The sequence below is a fragment of the Myotis myotis genome, unplaced genomic scaffold (assembly GCF_014108235.1).
Source record: "Myotis myotis isolate mMyoMyo1 unplaced genomic scaffold, mMyoMyo1.p scaffold_m19_p_15, whole genome shotgun sequence".
In the NCBI taxonomy this organism is placed as follows: domain Eukaryota; kingdom Metazoa; phylum Chordata; class Mammalia; order Chiroptera; family Vespertilionidae; genus Myotis; species Myotis myotis.
Window position 1 is genome coordinate 1,961,284 of NW_023416319.1, and position 20,454 is coordinate 1,981,737.

General features: G+C 58.4%; 1 protein-coding gene across 1 annotated transcript in view; it reads left to right on the forward strand.

The window, feature by feature from the left end:
• Nucleotides 1-1,573: 1,573 nt before the first annotated feature.
• The window catches only part of PTPRE (protein tyrosine phosphatase receptor type E), a 103,988-nt gene continuing 85,107 nt past the window's right edge, over nt 1,574-20,454 (forward strand). The window contains exon 1 of the mRNA XM_036335676.1: nt 1,574-1,785. The gene's annotated coding sequence lies outside the window, so the exon portion shown is untranslated. The remainder of the gene's footprint in view (nt 1,786-20,454) is intronic.

The following is a 20,454-nucleotide window of genomic DNA, read 5'->3' on the forward strand; positions in this document are numbered from 1 at the left end:
CGAGTTTCCTTTGTGGGGACCGGTCAGACGTCGGTTCTCCCCTGCTTGCCGCGCCCCCCAGCCCACCCACCATGAGCCCTCTGATTTATCCCCCAGAGGAATTTGATGTCCGTGCGCCTGTACACGGTTTAAAAGCAACTCCGATTGGCTTTCTTATAAACCAATTTTGCCGTTTTGCTTGGCCTCCTAGACAGCATGTCTGGTCTGAGCGTTTTGATTTTCATTGATGTCTATTGAGCCCTTCAAGGGTGATGAACATTTTCGGGGTTCCCTTGAGGAAATCCAAATGGCCAGGCCTCGAGTGCCATGAAAACCAAGACACATTCCCGGTCACAGGAAACGGCCACCAGCCACGCTTTCCGGCATGGGGGAGGGGGGGGGGCTGGTGGAGAGAAAGTGGGAGGGGGTGTGGCAGAGCGAGGCTGGAGGGTTCTCAGGTGTGCAAGGGGCTTACGAGGAAGCTGGGGGTGGGACTAGGGCTGGTCCCAGGTCCTAAAGGAGCAGGATGGTAAGAGGCGGGGGCAGGTCCCCGAGGCCTAGAACCAGAAGAGGGAAATGGACCGGATGTCTCAGGGGCCTTGAGCCTAAGAGAGGCTGAAGGCAGGTGGTTAAGGAGGATCAAGGCCTCCATATGGGTCAACACGCCCCCGCTTTTGTGGGACAAGGATGAATCTCTTTAGACTTTGGAAAAGGTGGAGGGATATTGCTCAATTCCTGGAAGATTCTGCGGGTCCCACAGAGAGGACATGACTGGAGGGAAGGGCCATCTGCCCCGCATCATGTCACCAGCGCGGTTGCCTTCCCAGAGCAGATGTCTGACTTGTCTCTCCCGCTTGTGTCCCAGGCTCAGCCTCCGCACCTGCGGGGCCAAGAAGCTCACTGTGCTCATCAGAGCTCTGCCATGGGCCTTCCCCGCAGAGGCCTGGCTCTGCGGCGGCCGCGCAGGAAAATCCAGAGCTGGTGACCTCCCCGGGCGATCCTGGGGGCGCGCTCAGGGGGAGGTGCCTGCCCTGCTGGCTCCGGGAGACAGGCCTCAGCTCAGCTCCTCCCGAGCACCTGGGGGCTGTGATGGAGAGGAGCAGGGCCTGGGAGCTCACAGCCCGGGGTAGTTCACCGACACCAGGCAGGTGCCCACACCTGAGAGAGCAGCAGTAGTGGTCCCGGTGCCCTGTACTGACCGCATGGCCTCCGGCCTGGCCACTTCCTGGTGTCCAGGGCCAGGCTGGGTGGGAAGGGCCATGCCACTGTGAGAGCGCCTGGCACGTCTTGGCACCCTACTTGCGCGCCTGGGTCAGGGCGGTGGGGGCCGGGCCAGGGTCTCAATGAGGACGCATTAGCGTCGGTAAAGGACCCCCCAGGGGGCCTGGGCGCTTCGGGCTCAGGCCATCCGCGCGGGGCGGGGCCGCGGCCCAGGTGGGGCGGGCGGCGGGGTGCGCTCCCTGCGCCAGACACCAGGCGTCGCCCCCGCTCCTCGCAGCGCCGGCCCCCGCCCCCGCCGCCGAGCCCGAGCCCGAGCCGAGCCCGAGCCGCAGCTGAGGAGGCGGCGGGACCGACCGGCCGGACAAATTTCCTGCTCGGCTGCGGGCGGCGGGCGCGCGGGTGCGGGCGGCGGGAGGCGGCGGGAGGCGGCGCGGGGAGCGCCCCGCAGCCCCGGCCTCCGCGCGTCCTCGCGACCCGCCTTCGCGCCCGGCGGGGCCAGAGGGGCGCCCGGAGGGCGGCGGGCCAGCGCCCCGAGATGCGGAGTCGCCGCGGCGCCGGGATCCGCACCGGCCCGGCCCTCCCGAGGTGAGCGCGCGGGTGCGGCGGGCGGGGCGCTTCGGGCCGTGCGCCCAGGGCGGCCGGTGCGGGCCGGGGACGCGCGGAGGCCGCCGCCGCGGGAGGGAGGGGCCGCGCCGGGCGCCGGGTGCGGGTGCCGGGTGCCGGGTCCGGTCCCTGTCCGCCCGCGGCGCGCCGGGTGCCAGCAGCTGGGGACCGCGCGACCCGGGCCTCGGCCCCGGACCCCCAGCCCAACTTGGCATCGGCAGCGCTCGCGCTCGGCGCACGGGCCAGCGTGTGTCTGCCGGGGGCTGGCGACAGGGACGCGCGTGGAGGCGGGCGAGACCGGGAGGGGGTGCCCGCGGGGGTGTTGGGGGCTCCGCGCTCGCCGGGACGAGACAGGAGCCTTTTGAGAAAGTGGCTCGGAGTTGCGCCAACTCCGGAGGGGCGGGGGCTGCCGTGGGATGCCGCCCGGTGGCCCCGCGCCCCGCGCCTTCCAGGCGAGGGGAGCCGAGTGGGGTGCAGCTGGGGACCCGGGAGGGCCAGGCCGCCGCCCTCTGCAGGGTGGGTGGGTGAAAGTCCGCGCGGTGCCAAGCCTGCGGGCTCCTGGGGGCCATCCGGGGAAGCCCGAGGACAGCCCACAGGATGGAGAGGCAGAGCCAAGCCCTGCGTGACCCCCGGGCTGACCTAATTCCCTCCTGGCACCGCGAGCCTTTCTAGAAAGGCTGGGCATTTACACCGCCTGGCTGTGGCGCTGACTCGCTGGGACAGGACCTGGCTCCATCAGAGCCCCAATCCCGGGCCGGGAAAGGGGAGCGTGCTCTGTGCTAATACCTTGGAGGGAAGATGGTTGAAAACCAGCAAAGATGGTCCCGGGTTTTAGAGTCGCTGTGTCCATGTCCAGTCTGCCCTTGACCTCAGGTGCCCCTTGACCCCGGGTGCCTGAAGGTGGGTGAGCTTCTACCTCTGCAAAACAGAGACTCCTGTGTGTGTGTGTGTGTGTGTGTGTGTGTGTGTGTGTAAAACCAGTGCATTGCGGGGCGGGCGTGTGCGTGGCCAGGTGTGGGCAGAGCTCTGTGGGAGAGCAGGGGTGGGCTCGGGGCTCCCTGAGCACAGGCTCTAAGCTTTCAGGGAGCAGACAGCCCTGCGGGGACAGGCAGGCCCAGGAGGAGGGGTCTGCTGGCTCCCAGTGAGCAGGGCCTGCAGGGGTCCCCAGCTCCCCCAGGTGAGGCACCACCTCTGAGCTTGGCCTCCGGGCCAGAGGGCTTCGTGTTAGTGACGCCTGTGAATCAGCACCCTCACTCCTCCGGACCCAGACTGTCCGCGTGGCCACGTGAGCCAGGAGCTGGATTGCCTCTGAGAAGTGCAGGTTGTTGGATGAACCTGGATGGGTTTAGGTTTAAAAACAAACCCATGGAGGCCACTCTCGCTCCTGCAGAGGGACCGCTGGCCGAGAAAGCTCCCGGGTCAGTGCCGCCATGGCCGCTGAGGGAGGTCCCGGGCTCTGCGCTCCAGCGAGCGATCCCTTCCCTCCAGGGATCCCTGTGTACGTCCGTCAGCCCCTGACAGGGGCTGCAGGGGGCATGGGGGCGACCATGGGGGGCACGTTGAAGGTGGATGTGTGAGGAATCAACAGTAGTTGACAGTCGGTGGGTCATGGAGCTGAAATGCCCATTTCAATTGGTCAGCGGGTCTCCTCCGCACCAGGCCCCCATTGGTCCACTTGGCTGTTTCTACTGCCTCCTCGCAGTCCAAGGCACCCCCTTAACCAAAGTCCCTCCTTCCAAGTCAGAGGCATATTGCTAGCCCAGACCACTCCTCTGCACCTGTCATCTCACATGCTCAGCCCCCCCCTCCCCCACGCCAACATTCCTCCTGGCAAATCAGATGCGCCCGATTCAGCATGCCCCAAATCCACTGTGATCTCCCCACACTCAGCCCAACACTTTCCCGATGTTTCCTTTATCTGCCTCAGGGCACCGGCTTCCAGCCTGCTGTGCCACGGACCTGCCAGGATGCCGGCGACGATGCCGTTGGACAGATGAAGGCGGGAGGGAGCGAAGCGTTTGGGGGCGCATCTGCTGGAGTGGACAGGCGGGTGTATTTTTAGTGGAGGGGAGCGTGGCTGGGAGGCAGCCATACATTTGCGTTGATGTGGATTGTACTGGATCGTGGAGATGTGACATGGGTCTGTGTGGGGGTTACATTGCCCAATCTTCGGGGGGTGCTGAACAGACTTGCTAAAATGACTGAGCCGGACCAGGGGGACCCCAGGGACCGCCCAAGGAGGCAGGTTTGGGAGCCGCGAGGGGACCCCACTTGGGCTGCCCTCCATTCCTTTCCTGATGCGTCATTTTCATTGATAACATCGGAGTTACGCTCCCAGAGGTTTTGCTGTTACAGCAGGACCGATTGTATCCATTAGGATAAAGCCTGGCCTTCTAGTGCGATTATCGCCGGGAAAACACTGTGTCCCAAGGTCACCCCCAGCCGTTAGCGTGCTATCTCCTGGCGAGCCAGCGGCTCGCTACACCCTGAGGACACCCCGTAGGTCCTCGGAGGTGGAGCCCGCTCAGCTCCCTGCTCAGAATCGCCTTCCTCTTTATCTCCAGTTTAGGGACTCCTACTCATACCTCAGTGCCCACTTCCAATGCCTCCCTCTGCCTAAGAGCATCGCTCTTGCTTTCATTCCTTTTGCGCCTGTCCCAGAGCGCGGGCCAGACTCTGTTCTGGTTTCCAGTTGACTTGTTGACGTAGTTTCTCCTCTGCCCGGTGGTTCGCGCTTTAGGATGGAAGGTGTGTCTGAGGGTTCGGACTTGGGGTTCAGGTGTGGATTCCCATAAGCCCCAGCTCTGAGTGACCTGGGCTGGCTCAGTGTTTTCTTCTCTACAATGGGAGTGAGAGCTGGACAGCGCACGGCTGCGTGAGGGTGGCAGAGACACATGCCACGTACGAGGCCCGTGCCCGACGCGCCATGCACCGTGGCCACCGCACCCCGCATCACCTAAGGCTGTGAATCGCATTAAGAACCAGGAGGTTCGAACGAATAGATAAGTAAAGTCAAAATCTGTATTAATAGGTAGATCCCTTTTGCAGGCCTGGCCATCGAAAGTGCTGGGTCAGATCGATACTGTGTTACATGGTGGGGAACTTCCTTTTTTGCAGCGCAATTTGAATGACTGCAGAGTTTGTATGACTAAGTATTTTAATCTCATAAGTTACCGCTTACCTGTGCCCACTCTTTGACACGGTTGACCCTTCAGAGTTAGAGTGGCTTCTAAGACAGAAATGCACGATTTTGTGCACGTTAACGTGGGCTCATAGACTGAATTAAACAGGCTGCGCGCCCGAAAACACCAAAGTGAGCCAGACACAGCGCCGGGAGGCGGCGTGGCTCCCACTGCTGTGTGGACCCCGGTCAGTGGAATGGCTTCTAGACTCCAGCACAACAGCTGGGAAGCTACGGACTGCCCCCCAAATCCTCAGAGCTTCACTCCGCTGAGCGCTAAAGAGGTATGGCATCGTGCCAGCTCCGGGGTGCCCACTGATGCCGCCCTCTCCCCAGCTTGTCCAGGAAGTCTGGGCACGGCCCAATCCAGGGCTCTCGTCCTGGGTTCACCCCGTGGGCACATCTGTCTCTCTCTGCGCTGGGCACCAACCGAGTCACCCAGGTAAGACTAGGCTGTGGGTGCTTCAGCCGGTAACTTTAGGAGTGGGTCCCAGACATACCAGGAGTTCGCTTTGCAGGTTAACTTCTTGATTTGTCACTTGCGTTTCTCTCCAGACCCAGAGTGTGGCTGGTCTTCTAGGGGCTGGGGTTTCATACCCGCCACCTGCAGGGACAGGGCCTTTGCTGAGCTGAGCTGACCTCCGGCGGGGCAGGTGCACGCGGGGGAGGGGCTCCTGGCGGATGTGGGCTGGGAGATCCCGGCCTTGGGGATTGCCAGGCCAGCTTCCTTTTCTTCCCGGGGTCTGGCTGCTGTTCCCCAAATCTCCACCCAGGCCCGCCCGTCCAGGTGCCGTGTGGGGAGTTTTGATGTGGTTCTCAGCCCTTTGAACTCCACAGCAGCCAGATCAGAGGCAGACACGGGGGCCTCCTGTCTTTCTTTCAACTGCACAAGTACTTCAAAGGGGTTGACTACGCTTATGAAATAAAAAGTGTCCCCAGGATGTTTCATGGAAACAATATGCGTATCCTTTCATACTGATTCCCGGTGAAATAGGGACCAGATAAGTATTTTACCTAAAGGATGCCTGTTTTAAACGTTTCAAATACAATCAATAGTTGTCCAGTTAGTATAATCCATTGATGTACAGTGTCAGACAATCGAGGGTGATCCCTTGTCATCCTAATGGCGACAATGACCCTTCCCATCAGGGTGTCAGGTGGGTGGGCTGTAGGGGGGCCTAGAGACCCAAGCCTGGTGCATGTCAGGGGCTCAGGGGGCAGGGAAGAGTCCCACCCAGGCCTGAGTGCTCTGGGCGCCAATTGGTCCCCTGCCCTCAGGGCAAGTCACCGAATTCCCAGTCTTGTTTATTTTATTAAAAATATTTTTATTGATTTCAGAGAGGAAGGGAGACGGGGAAAGAGAGAGGGAGAAGTATCCATGATGAGAGAGAATCATTGATCAGCTGCCTCCTGCACGCCCCCCACTGGGGATGGAGACGAAAACCCAGGCCTGTGCCCTGACCAGGAATCGAACCCTGACCTCCTGGTTCATAGGTCAGGCCTCAACCACTGAGCCACCGTGGCCGGGCCGGTCTTGGTTATTCATGTCCTTCAATCTGCTCGGATGTTTGCGGCTGGACTTCGGTCACCAGTTGTTGGACGAGGGAGCAGGTTAGCTGTTTTCCTTCTTGGCTTGACCATAGTGTGTTACTCCCAGTGGCCTTGTACTGGCCTTTTCGCTGGCCTCTCACTGCAGAGAACCTGGCGTTCCCGCTGTCCCTGGAGCAGGACTTCCGCGGGCCGGCTCGGCGGAGTCCGATCGTCTCTCCGAGGCTTGGCTGGCTCCTCTGCCCCCACGCACAGGTCCCGTGGCGGGCAGGGCGCCCCGCGGGAGCGGAGCCTGGGCAAGTGGCAGCGCTTCCCCGGCGGGTTCCTCGTTAAACCCCGGGAGCTCTGGCCTCTCTTTCTTCCCCTGTTCAAAAGGCCAGCCTCAAAGGAGGACGTGCACTTGCACGATTTGAGGTCACAGCCTGGGGCTGCCCCACCTCCCCCACCAGCTTGTCTGTCTGGCGTCAGGCGTGGGATACAGCTTTTATTTCGTTCTTTGAACTACAGCACAGGTGCAAAGCCCTCTATGAGGGCTGGGGTCAGGAGGCGCTCACATCCGAGTCTGCTGTTGCCTCGCTTCCTGTTGGGGGTGTGTGGGTGAAGGGTACGGAGCGGGGGGGGGGGGGGGCAGAGGAGGAGCAGGGCTCAGAGGGCTTGGGGACGCCCAAGGTCAGCTTCCTCATCATTGTCCCCAGGACTGGCCTGCTCTCAGCCATTCGAGACCGAGCCCCGTGTCACAGCACAGAAAGGCTGTGGGTTTTGGTGGTTGGGCAGAGTGGGCCTCTAGAGGGGGCGGGCCTACAGGAGACCCAGTAAGCCCTCCCTAGAGAATGCCCCGCCCATGTCCTAGATTCCAGGAAGATCTGCCAGTGAAGGAAGCTGAGAGGTGGGTTTGGGCCCAGGATTCCACCGGCAGGTGCTCATGCGCCTCTCCAGGTCTCTCCTGCCTTCAGCCCAGTTTCCCTCCGCTCTGCATCCCGAGGGAAAGTCAGAGAATGGGTGGGGGCGGTGGAGACAGGGAGACACAGAGAGAGACAGATGGCAGAGAGAGGGAGAGGAGAGAGCCGCACAGAGAGAGAGAGAGAGACTGGCTGGGACGCTTGGCTGCTGAGGGTTTATCTCCCCGTGTTTGCCATCTGAGGAGGCCTCTGTCGACTGGGAGCAGGATGGGCTGGCCGTTTCATCACCGAAAGGGTTTATTTGGGGAAAAGAGAGGGTTGCGCAACGTGGGGTGTCGACAGGAGGAAACGGAGCTGAGGGGCAGGGCAGAGCGATAGGGCTTTACTAGGAACGCGGGGTTCTTCCTGTGGGCCCCCCGGAATGAGGTAGAGGGTGAGAACTCCCGTAAGCCCTCGCCCCTCTCACAGGCCCTCCCAACCAGTGAGGGATGAGTTTGCTTAAATGCCGGGCCACCCTCATGCCTCCACGCTCCCTTTAGCCCCGAGTGGGGTTTCTGGCCCCGGGCCCCTGGGGGCGAGAGGTACAGAGGGACCAGGGCGTGGCCTGGGACGATGTGGGGGAGCAGAGGGGTGACACCTGCCCCCTCACATGGGCGCGTGGCGGGTGCTCAGACCAGACTCCCCGTGTCTCTGGGGCAGGAGCTGTGCCAGTGAGGGGGTGCGGGCGGGGGAAGAGCAGTGGGAATGAGCAAAGCGCCGGAATATGTGTGCCCTTTTGCTACGCCAGGGATTTACAGAAACCCAGTTTTGGGGTCACAAAAGGTCGCCTGAGGGCGGTGCTTGAATGACTAGGAAACAGGAGCCTGCTCTCCCAGAGTCAAACTGCTTGAGCGTCTTGCCTTTGCAGATGGGCCTTGCAGTCCATGCCGCGGTCTGCGGTTTGCTGGTCAAAAAGAGGGGTGCCCTGGGAGCCCCGTTCTTTCAGGCCCTCAGCCTGCGTGGTGCCTGGCGAGACCTGTGCCTGCCATTGGCCTTTCGGGCTATCCGCGTGGCCTTGGTCCATCCGCAGCTGAGCGTGAGGTGCTAGACGTGCAGACACTGCAGCCGCCACCGTCCTCATTCTGAGAGGTGGGCTGCGCGCTCCGTCTTCCTCAGCTCCCGACGGCACTGCGTTAGGCGCCTCGGTGATTCAGTGCATCAGGGTTGCGAACATCAGCCCAAGTCCCATCCGCTGTGGGAGACGGTGTCCCTGTGCCCACTCACATCCTGTGAGCGAAGTCCCCGATGTTGGCCCAGAGTAGCATCGAGATGCAAGCGCCTGAGACTACACATTTGGCATCGGCGAGCCCGGCCGGCCTCTGCAGCTCCCAGCGGGTCCTTTCACGGGAGTGTGGTTTCATCCAACGTGGGTCGTATTTAAGAGTCTGTAAGATCATGTGCAAGGACACGGAGATGCTAGACATTTGCTGAGTGCCTGCGGTCTACACGCCCCGTGTTTAGAACTAAAGTTACCCCCCAAAAGTCACCATGCTGTCCTAGGGCTGCCCCACGCCCCTGGAGGGTGGAACTGGTCTCTTCCAGGGGGGTTAAATGTAAGGCTGGCCCAGTGGCACACCTCAGTGGTTGAGCATCGATCTGTGAACCAGGAGGTCACGGTTACATTCCTAGTCTTGGCACATGCCCAGGTTGTGGGCTCCATCCCCAGTGTGGGGCATGCAGGAGGCAGCCAATAGGTGATTCTCATCATCGATGTTTCTCTCTCTCCCTCTCCCTTCCTCTCTAAAATCAATAAAAGCAGACATATATAAAATTCCTTTCTCCTTTACTGTACAAGCCCAGCCTGCCCCAGGCACCTCTCTGGGCAGGACACAGCCCGGGGCTGACACAAGGTTTGGCTCAATTCGACTGGATTTTTGTGCTCAGGAGCTGAGTTCACGGCACACTGAAGCGCCGCCCTGACGTTTCTTATCGTCCGATGGAAAGGAAAGCGCTTTCCTCATGTCCAGTTGCTCAGGAGCCCCCTCACATGTTTGACCGTGACGAGACGTGTGTCTTCTGTGTGCGTCTGTCCGTCTGCCAGAAGCCAGAGCCGAGCGCTACCTTCTCGCTCTGGATGTCCCCTCTCTGGCGGATGATTCCATCTCTCTCTTTAAAACCAAGTGCACCGCCTGCTGGGACCCAGGGGCCCGAGACTCGCCCAGGGCCACACTGCCTGCTCCCGGCCCGCTGTCCTCCCCTGGACTGAACCTCTTCTTGTTCTCGTTGCCCCGACGGACTGACCCCTCACCCATGTCCCACATGCTGCTCGCGTTTTGTGGGAGACCCTCGTCTGCTTCCCTACAAAGAGCCAGGCTTTCCCGGTGTTAGACGGGGAGTACCCCAGCTGAGCAGGGCCCGGAGCCTCGACCCCAAACGATGTGAGATGTCGGTGAAGCCGCCTTGAGACAGAGGAGGCCCTCGGGCCCTGCTGGGAAGGGGCAGAGCCTTCGGGGCCTGCCATGGGGGCTGAGCCCTTGCTGCCTCTACTCTGAGTCTGGTTTGGGGTCCCCTTGGCTTCCCACCCCCAGCCAGGTGCGTGCCTCAGGGGAGCTGGTGGGTGTGCAGCTCCCCATGTGGCCACACCACAGAGCACGCGGCTAGGGTGCCCCGGGTCCCGGCAGAGGGAGCAGACCACCACTGCCTTAGCTGTCACCCCCCAGGTGCCATCGTGGGAAGGTCCTCGAAAGAGTCTCCCTGGTCTAGAGCTGAGCTCTGCTTCCACCAGCCTCCCTGGTCACCCGGGGTGACGGGGGGACCTCGGTGCACAGGAAGGTCGTGAGGTCACCGCAGACACTGGGAGGGGTTCGCTCCGTGTCAGGGGTCTCAGGGACATAAAAGACGGAAACAGGAGTCAGTTCTTTCGAGGCCATGAGGACTCTGTGGGTTTATGCGACGCAGGTCAGGAATGCGGGGTCCAGATGCCCAGCGTTGCCATCAAGGCCTCCTCCTTTCCCCTCCCGCAGCAGTCTCTTCCCTGCACGCCCCCAGCAGCCGCTCATCCAGGCCCCCACGTGCCCCGCTTAGGAAGAGCGCTTTCCCAGCGGGTGCAGCCAGGGGCCATGCAGCGAGTCTCCTCGGTGCAGGTGAGCCAGAAACCCGTGTCTTAGATGGAAACTCGTGTCTTAGCTGGGAACCCGGGTCTTAGCCTGGAACCCGTGTCTTAGCCGGGAACCCGTGTCTTAGCTGGGAACCCGGGTCTTAGCCTGGAACCCGGGTCTTAGCCTGGAACCCGGGTCTTAGCTGGGAACCTGCGTCTTAGCCTCCCAGCAGGAGGGGTGGGAACAGCTGCTCAGAGCATTCAGAGGAAAGACCCAGGACCCGCTCCTGGTGCCATGCTGGCTTCTGGCTAAGTGTCGCGGGTCCCCACAGAGGTGCCCCCTCTCTGGGAAAGCCCAGAGCCATGAGCCTGTCTTCCTCGCACCCCCCACCCCTACACACATACTCTCCGCACCACCATCGCACCATCACCTTGTTAGCAGCGGGGCTACACTGGTTCTGACCCCAGGCACCAGCCCGTGGCCCCAAGTGCCCCTGGTAGCTTTCCCACCCTGTGTGGCTGCCTGGCCAGAGCGCCCCAGGCCATTCTTCTGGGATGAGTCACGGCAAAGCTGGTTCAAGAACTGCCCAGTGTTCTCTCCCTGTGTTGGCCTCGTCTCAAGGGGGAGGGGGTTGATTGTTCCATCACGAGAGGGGCCGGAGGACAGCCTTCCTGGAACTGGCGCTACCACAGGGGCCACTCAGGGACACCCCAACTTAGGCCCCAGGGACCCTAGCACCCAGGGCTGAGTGTGGCCACCTGGGAGGGTCCGAGCGATGGACTGGGGCCTGCTGCTCTGGTTGAAAACCACTTCAAACTGTTGTAAGGGCTCCCCGAGGGCTTCTGCTCTGAGAAAAGTTCTGTCCAGGTTCCGGTGTTGGAGTCACGCCCTGCCTCTGATGCAGAGTCCGAACCCCAGATGGAGGTGGCACGGAGGTGGGTCCCCCACGGGGAGGTGCCACACATGGGACATGTCGGGGGTGCCCGGAGGGAACCCCCAAACTGCAGACATTCAGCCTCCCTGGTCTGTCCTGAGCGAAGGTCATTTTTGTCCCCACACAGACCCAGCACCGCCATCTCACATGTTCCTGAAGACTGCTCATTTGACTCATGGTTGTCTACACTGGTTCAGCTAATACCTTCAGAAACCCGCAGATCCCCCTTTGGGAAGCAGCTAATTCTTTTAGAGAACAAGTCATCAGCTTTGTATTGATCTGAGAGAGAGGGAGGGAGAGAGGACGTGGATTTGTGTTCCACTTGGGTAGGCATTCGTTGGTTGACTCTCATCTGTGCCCTGACTGGGATCTAACCCACAACCTTGGCGTATCGGGATGACGCTCCAACCAACTGAGCTGCCCGGCCAGTGCCTACAAACATCACTTCTTAGCCTTTTATTTTTTTAAAGGTCAGGACTCTATTCTGTTTCCGCGAGGCAGGCCTCCTCTGCTGCTCTGCGTGGAAACGTCACAGCTTTGTGACGCGCGGCAGCGTCCGATGCCGTTTCGTCCTTCCTCCCCGTCAGTGCCCGTCTCCGGGAGGAAGCGCAGCGACGGGAAGTGTGGACGAGCTGGTGCTCGCTGCAGGGCTGGTCCAGTCGGGGCGTGATGGGCGGCGGACTGCGTGGCGAATAAACACTTTGAGTTGTTACGCCCGGCAAGTCGCGCTGGGAAACGTCGCAGTTGGCAGTCGTTTTGTGTTTTTCTTCTTCTCTAAGTGGCTCTCAGCGACAGCAGAGATGTTTGGTTCCGTTTCCTAGAGTGGCTGTGATGTCCCCGGATAAGCGAGTGCAGAGGGCCGAGGCCACCGGCGGGTCCAGGCGGGAGCGCGGGCGGGAGCGCGAGGAGGGCAGGGCAGGGGGCCTCGCCTGTCTGCCCGCCACATGGTCCGGGCAGCTGCTGAGTGTCCGTGACAGCCTGGGGGCCGCGGCGGGAGGACAGGCAGGAGGTGAGGCTCCCGAAGCAGGCAGGGAGACCCGTCGGAGGCCGCTGTCCTAATCCAGTAGAGACGGGAGAAGGGGAGCGGGGGTGCGGGAGGGGGGAGACGGGGGGAGGGGAAGAGGGAAGAGAGAGAGATCTGCAAAGCAAAGAGACAGAGGGACAGCAGCTGCCATTCAGGTGCCTCCGTGTGCCAGGCGTGTGCCTCCGTGTGCCAGGCGTGCGCCTCCGTGTGCCAGGCGTGCACAAAGCTCTGGTCTCTTTATACCCGCAGAGTCAACACGACAGGCAGGTCTGTGACCGTAGCAGGCCTCCGTGGCCGAGGCTCTCACACCCTCCGGGGAGGGGGGCACGGGAGAGCTGGAGGGTGTTAGTGTCCGGCAGCCCCAAAGCCGAGCGTCTCGCAGGCCTGGAAGACAGGCTGCACGGGGAGGAAGGTGGAGCTGGGGGACCCACCGCGGATCTGGGCAGCTCGTTTTGTGCCTCGTGCGTTCCAGATCATGAGCCTGAGATGGCCGCACCTTTGAATAAAATATGTGGCCAAAGAAAACACAGCGAGCCCGGCCGGCGTGCCTCAGTGGTGGAGCGCTGACCTGTGAATCAGGAGGTCACGGTTCGACTCGGGGTCAGGGCTCATGCCCGGGTTGCGGGCTCCACCCCAGGCAGGGGGCGTGCAGGAGGCAGCCGATCCACGAGTCTCTCTCATCATTGATGTTTTTATATCTCTCTCCCTCTCCTCTCCTCTCTGAAATCAATTAAAAAATGTTTTTTGGTTGTTTTTTTTAAAGAAAACCCAGGAAGTAACATTTCTGGGCAGGTTATTTTAGTCGTTGACAGCGTCAGAGCACAGTGACGCTGACTCCATGGAGGGGGCGTCCAGGGAGTCATGATCGCGCCTCTGACTTGATTTTACTTTGAAGAGAGAATAATAATTCCTGCTTACCTGCGGCATTTCAGCGTGCTTACTATTATTATATTGCCGTTATCGTTTAAAGAGCTGCAGCCTTATCCCCTTTAAATGGCTTTCCCAATGTTTATATCGTATGAAGCTAGAAAGCACTAAAAGCATCATCGTCGTTTGGCTCGGAAAATCGATGCGCTCTGCAAAAGCCATGAGAGGGAATGTTCATTTCCCAGGTGCAGCCATCGGAGCGGCTTTCTCACTCCAGGCTCGGGCACTGCACTGGCGGTGCCCTCTGGGCTGACAGTTAAAGCAAAGCTTCAAGACGCTGTATTTGCAAGGTTCACCCGACACCCACGCGTGCCATGTGCCGTGTGCGTGTGTCTGTCCAGCGTGTCTCGGGCAGCGTCCGAAGGCACCGACAGTCCCTCTTATTCCGAGGAAGCCGTCCTCCGGGTGGCTCCTGTTTTGTTTATCTGTTGCTTCCCGGCCTGCCCCCTCCTTCGGGGAATCGTGTTTGCTAGCGACAGGCCTGTTTGCTTGCTCAGAGCTGGGATTCCTGAGCAGGAAGGAACTAGTGGAACACGTCACGCCGACGAGGCACTATCTTGACTGGCGTTCAATGCACATGTGACCGTTGGTTTGTGTTGATGGGATCTGACCTTCTGACACTCCAGTGCCGAGCCATTTCCTGCTCACATCCTTAATGGCTTTCCTCCGAGCGCCTGCCCGCGGCCATATCCATTGGTGTGTGACATCCGCAGGCTTGTCTGACCCTGACTCCTCCTGCCTCCGCCTGCAAGGCCGGCTCAGTAAACAGCGCACACGCTCTCCTGGGCCTGAGTGCGCATGCGGCCTGGGGATGCGTGTCTACCCACCATGGCGTTTTGTAAAGCACAGTATTTGATAGATGACGGCTGCTGGTGATGTCACATCAGAAAAACAATCACAGCATTTGGTTTCATGGGTCCTTCTTCCAGCCCAACTTTTATAGAGGAACAGGGCACTGAGGGCTGGGTCAGAAGTCAAGGTCACCATGAATCTGCTTTCCCACTGGAAAAGGAAGATCGTTGTACAGCCATGGGCAGTGGCACGTCTGTGGACGGCGGAGATGGCTGGGAGTGGATGTGTGCATTCGATCTGTCTGCAGTTGTCAACTCCTCATTAATTGGAGGCCCACAGACCCGATTGCTATTGCAAATCACTTGGAAATGACGTATGTCCCACTTAATCTGAAAAGCAGACTTACACCTTGGATTGTATACATGTCAGGTTACAACATTAGGCCATTGTATTTGGGGGCAAGACGTTTCATGTTCACAAAATAGAATTAGGGGCGACTTCGCGTTCACGGTGGCTTCCGTAATTAGTCCCTGTCAACTATGATTTCTCAGGTTAATGTCTTCCAGGCTGTGTGCTGTGCAAATAGTACAGTTATAAATCCTTTCAAATGTTTAATTTACTATAGAAATCCTTAATATTAATGCGATAAAGTATTTCAAGTAAGTTACTTGGAACTATGAGTTGTAAGGCAAATAGATTTTAGTATTATTATAAAAATTCTTGTGTGCTAATTGGCCAGCTGTCTATCTTCTTTGGTAGTGTCTGCTCCAGTCTCTTTGTCCGTTTAAAACACCGGGTTGTTGGTTCTGTTATATTTTATTGCGCAGAATTAACAGCCTGATTTTGAGGATAAGCGTCACTGGATGGCCAACGGGATCCACGCCGCCAACACGGTTAAGAGCCCTCGGGAGACACACTAGCCGTAGGACATCTTTATTCTTGAGATGCTTGCCTTTCTCGTGTCAGGTCCGCCCTGCTCAGAGACTGCCGCGCACCCTTGCCAGGGCAGCAGCTTCCCCGAGAGAGAGCGTGCCGCCACCCCATCATTCCTTCTTCCTGTTCTGTGTGCATGGACCGGGATTTCAGAGCCTCGGCCTGCAGTGTGGGTGGGATTCCGTATGCCTCCCTCCCCTTCTCTCTCTTCTATTTTTATTTAGGAAATTCTTTGGCAGTCTTTGATTCTTTACCCAAGTGGGAGGGCTCCTTCATTGCAGGAAAACATGTGAGCCAGCCTATCTAGGCGGACGGGCCTATTCCCCTTTAGTGGTAGGAGCTTTCTTAACGCAGGATGAAAACAGGACTGCCTGTTTGATCGTCGTCTGGGGTTAGCAACACTGTGGGTTGACATACTCCTTTGTCCTGGTTTCTGACTTTTTATCACAGTTCTTCATCGGAACTCATTTCCAACAAAAATGCTTTTTATCTATTTGAGATATATATATATATATATATATATTTAAAATATTTTTTTATTTCAGAGAAGAAGGGAAAGAGAAAACCATCAGTGATGAGAGAGAATCATCGATTGGCTGCCTCCTGCACGCCCCACACTGGGGATTGAGCAACCTGGGCATGTGCCCCGACAGGGAATGGAACGTGACCTCCTGGCTCCTAGATCGATGCTCAGCCACTGACTGAGCCAGGCCACCTGGGCTGAGATATATATTTTAAGTCTCTTGTCAACCTTTGTGAAGGGGCAGCTAAATTTTGACTTAGTCATAACCGAAGCTGTGAGCCAGGTTTCAGTACACTCTTCAATGGTCACCATTTTTAGGAACGATAATGCTTATTTCTGATCAATATATTAGTTTTGTTTTGTGCTTCTCCTGTTTAGGAGCATAAGGAAGACTATAAGGTATGGAAATGTCTTGCTTTAACGTTTTTATTTTAACTCAATGAAAGCCCTTCCTGGGGACTCTTGTCTTTCCACCAGAAAGGGAAAACAATGAAAAAGAAAAGTAAATGTACTATTTATATTGAAAATGAATTTGCCCTCTAAAGTAGGGCCACAGTGCGGAGCTCTGCCCTGTGTTAATCATTGCTTTCGAGAATGTGCCTTGGTGATAACTAGGTGCCCTGGATTGTATGTTTAGCACCCTAGGGCCAAGCATATGCAAAATGCATGTTAAGTGCTGATGGTGTGGGGAATTGGAGATGTTGAGAAAGATTCTTAGCTTCTAGCTGTGTATCGTCTCCGAAAAACACGTAGATCTACGCAGGGAAAAGGACAGAAGAACGTTGGGAAGGTGTGCTGTGGGGTCCCGTCGGTCTGCGAAGGTCATGTGGGCCCGTCCCCGAGGCCACAGAGCGAGAGGGTGGGAAGAGGTGCTTTTGCTCACCTGCACACGTGAGTGCTCGGGGCCCCCTGCTGCTCACCTGCATCAGTCCCCTATTGCTCCTGGGACAAACTCCCCAAACACTTAGCAGCTTAAAGCCTCACCCGTTTCTAACCCCAGTTTCCCTGCGTCAGACGGTCACAGCGCTCTCCGTGTCTCCTCGCTGGGTCTCTGCTCAGAGTCTCGCAGGGTGAAATCGGTGTGTCTGTGCTCCTTGCTGGAGGCTCTGGGACGAATCCAATTCCAAGGTCATACAGGTGAGGTCCCTGTTTCCATGCTGGCTGTAGGCTAAGGGTGGTTCTCAGGTTCTAGACACCCCTGTTCCTTGGCTCCTGGCCCCCACCTCCCCCTGCACAGCCAGCAGCCGTGGGTGGAGTCCACCTCTTGCTTTGAATAGCTCCGCCCTCCCTCCTGCCACCCTTCCACTCCTCTGTGCCTCTGTGACTGTGCAGGGCCACCCAACAATCCAGGACCATCTCCCTGTTCTAAAGTCAGCTGATTAGCAACCTTAATTCCGTCTGCAGAGTCCCTTCCCAGCAGCACGTGGGGTCGTATGTGGTGGAGAAAGCTGAGAGGTGGGGTTCTTGGGGGACAGCTTTAGAATTCCGCCTGCCCCCCTCTGCACACACATTAACTGCAGGGTGACCAAACCCAGGGTCTCCTGCCTCCCGTCTGCGGCGGGGGGATGTTCCGGGTCCGAGACGGTACCTGCTGGGAAGTTCTGGGAGATTCCCCGTTTGGCGTTTACACCTGGCGGACTGCATAATGCATGACTTTAGGGAAACTCTTTACGTAAATGAAGATGATTTTTCTCTTTCCTGAAAGCATGGCCACCTGCCACACATTGTGGATGGAAATGAGGACCTGTTTATACCGTGGGCCAAATTACGTTCTGGGAGCGTTCTCAGGCACAACAGACAAAAGCATGCTCCACCGTATGGCATCGTTTTCGTTTCCTAGGAATCCCCTTGCGAGCGTCATCACAAATTGATGCTGAAAAGCCATTTAATTGTGCTACGAAGACGGGGCCCAAGGTGCCCCGGCATTTCCCAGAGAAAGCGATCCTCCCGGGGCTGCCCAGGGCTGCCTCCCCCTCCTGGGAAGACAGATCTTCCCTGTGGGGTGGGAGGGTTGGGGTTCCCTCTTCTCTCCCCAGCCCCCCACTCCTCCAGGCTGAACTGGACACCTGCTAGTTAAACAACAGAGAGAGAGAGAGAGAGAGAGAGAGAGAGAGAGAGAGAGAGAGAGATTGATTCCAGTGAATTCTGGGACCATCATAGATGAAAGCGCTTTGCAGGGGACAATCTTGGAATCACAGCATGGAAGATTTAGGTTCGACTCCCCCTTACCCTCAGCGCCACCGCGGTTCATTGAGAGCCGGCCATGCCCGCAGACCCACTCTGGGCTCGCTGGTGCCGGTGACTGGCCGTGGAGAGCTGAGTGTGACCGCGGCTGAGACGATGTTCTTGTCCTTCACGGTGTGAGGGTGTGAATTGGCTTTAGGGCGAGAGCCACACGCACTTGCCTTTGGACACGGCTTTGAAATCCACCCTTCAAGAAAGGAGATGCTGTCTGCAACTGAGCTCGGCTGTCTCCCCGAACGGGCAGCCCTCATCTCCGTGGTGGGCAGCTGGGCGATGGCTCCGTTTCCCAGATGCTGCGCGCTCCCCGCGGGTGGGAGTGGACGGGCGCAGGGTCCCACGCCTCCTGAGCAAACCTGAGGCTGGTGTCCTGACCCCCAGGAGCCCCTCTCCGGCTCCTGGAGGCTCAGCTCAGCGCGGTTCCCACGGCGCCTGTGCTGCAGTCAACGGGCTGCTCGTTTCTAATTCCGCTTCTGTTTAAAATGACCAAGTCGCAGGCAATAGGGTGAAGGCCTGGGGCGGGGGCGGGAGGGGGGCAGGCAGAAGGGGTTGATGCGGGAAAAAGAGGACACATGTAATGCTTTCAACAATCAAGATTTAATTTAAAGACATTTTTAAAAAGCTTAAAAATTTTTAAATGACCAAGCGTTGGTCGCTGGCAGCCTTTCGAGGCCATGAATGCTGACCCCCGGCCAGGGACGCGGCCTGCCTGGGCCGCAGCCGAGGGATGGATCTGAGACATCCCCCCACCCCCCGCCCTGCACATCCTCCCCGGGCACATTCTTCTGCAGACTCGGCTCTGGACTTTCATTCCTGAAAATGCTCTGGGTGCCAGGCAGCCGCTGCCCTCAGAAAGGGCCCAGCACGTGCCCGGGGAATGGAGAAACGAAGGGCGTCCCCCGTGAGCCCGAGCTGAGCAGCACATGGAACTGTGGAGCACTGCGCTGGCAAAGGCACAGCTCCGTCTGGAGGAACAGGAGAACCGTGTGCTATGGAAGCAGAGGTGGGGCGGGTGGGAAAGAGCGGAGTGAGGGGGTGAGAGGTCAAGGTCAGCTGCTGAAAGCTGCAGAGGGTGCTCTGATTAACGTCAGATGAAACATCCCTTCCAACCTGAACCCTCCGCCGCCTCCCTCCCTTCCCCGGGTTCCTGGGCTGCTGCCGTTCAGCAGTCGTGGGGGGAACACGTACCACCCGTTCTGTGCTGGGCGCTGGCACAGCAGCCCTGGGTGGAGTCACAAACACGCGTGCCAGGCAGGTGGGGTCCTTTGACCAGAAGAGCTGGGTGGGCCTGAGCCGGGAGGAGAAGGACCTGCCCTGGCCACAGGGGGTGCCCTGCTCAGGGTGCGCCCAGGCCAATGCAGAGAATGCAGCCCAGGGGACATATCTTCTGATTTTTTCCAGGAGAGGCTGGGCATCAAGCTATTTCTGTGAGATATACAATTTTAAAATGTGAACAACTGCACACACATATACACACACATGCACGTGTGTGTGTGCATATGCACTTCTTTTGTTTTAATGTCTTTTTTTACACCTGGCGAGTTGGGATACGTTTCCTGGTTTCCTGGCTGCATTTGCTCTCTGGGCAGTCAGCTTCCCCCCGGATTAATGCATTTCTGGTTCATTTCTTTACTCCCATCCCCTGCCCTTTCTACACCCTAACTCCACTCCTCTATCTCACTAGAACGACACACGCCAGTCCCCATGGCACTGCCGAAGGCTCTGTGTCTACATCCAGGCTCCCTTCGCTCATGGACGCAGGTCCCAGAGCCCTCAGCTACAGCCGGGTGATTTGCAGCATGGGGAACAGGCCAGGCGGCAGGGCAGCCCAGGGCTCCCTCAGGGCCCAGTGCAGGGTCACCGTGAGAATGTCACGCTCTGACCTCACCATCGCAGCCCAGGCTGTGTCACCAGTGGAGAAAAAGGCAAAGAAAACAGGCAAAGGTGAGCGACTTGTTATATCTCGCAGAAATGAATGAGGTCAGCATGGCCCCAACGCAGGCCCGCTCTCCTGCAGCCAGTCAGGAGGCTTGAGATCAGTCAGAAGCAACGAGGATATCAGGGATTGGGTGCTGTTCACTCACCTGTCTAAAACAGTTTCATAAAATAACATTTTTCTTTAAATTGTCTGAAATTCTTGATGTAAAAAACAAATAAACAAACAAAAAAAACCCCACAAACCAATCAATTAGGAACCTATGCCTTTGTGGGGTCTCAACTTGATTCTTTAGCTTTAGAGCTCAAACCAAAGTCATGCAGCATCCATCAGGGGTGGGCAGCCAAGTGTGAGCCCTCCGTCCAAGGGTCGTGGTTCCAAGGGGACAGGAATGACGTCTGACGCTCGCGGGAACGTGGGTGAACCCGCAGGACACCAGGTGTAAGTCAGGTGCTGTATGACCCACTTAGACGGGTCCCTGGAGCAGTCAAAGCCACAGGGACAGACATCACAACTGTCCCCGCCAGCGGCCGTGGGGGGGGGGGGGGAGGGCAGGGGCAGGAGGAGTTGGCGTTCAATGGGGACAGAGATTCCGTTTGGGAAGATGAGCGAGTTCGGCGATGATGGTGGCGATGG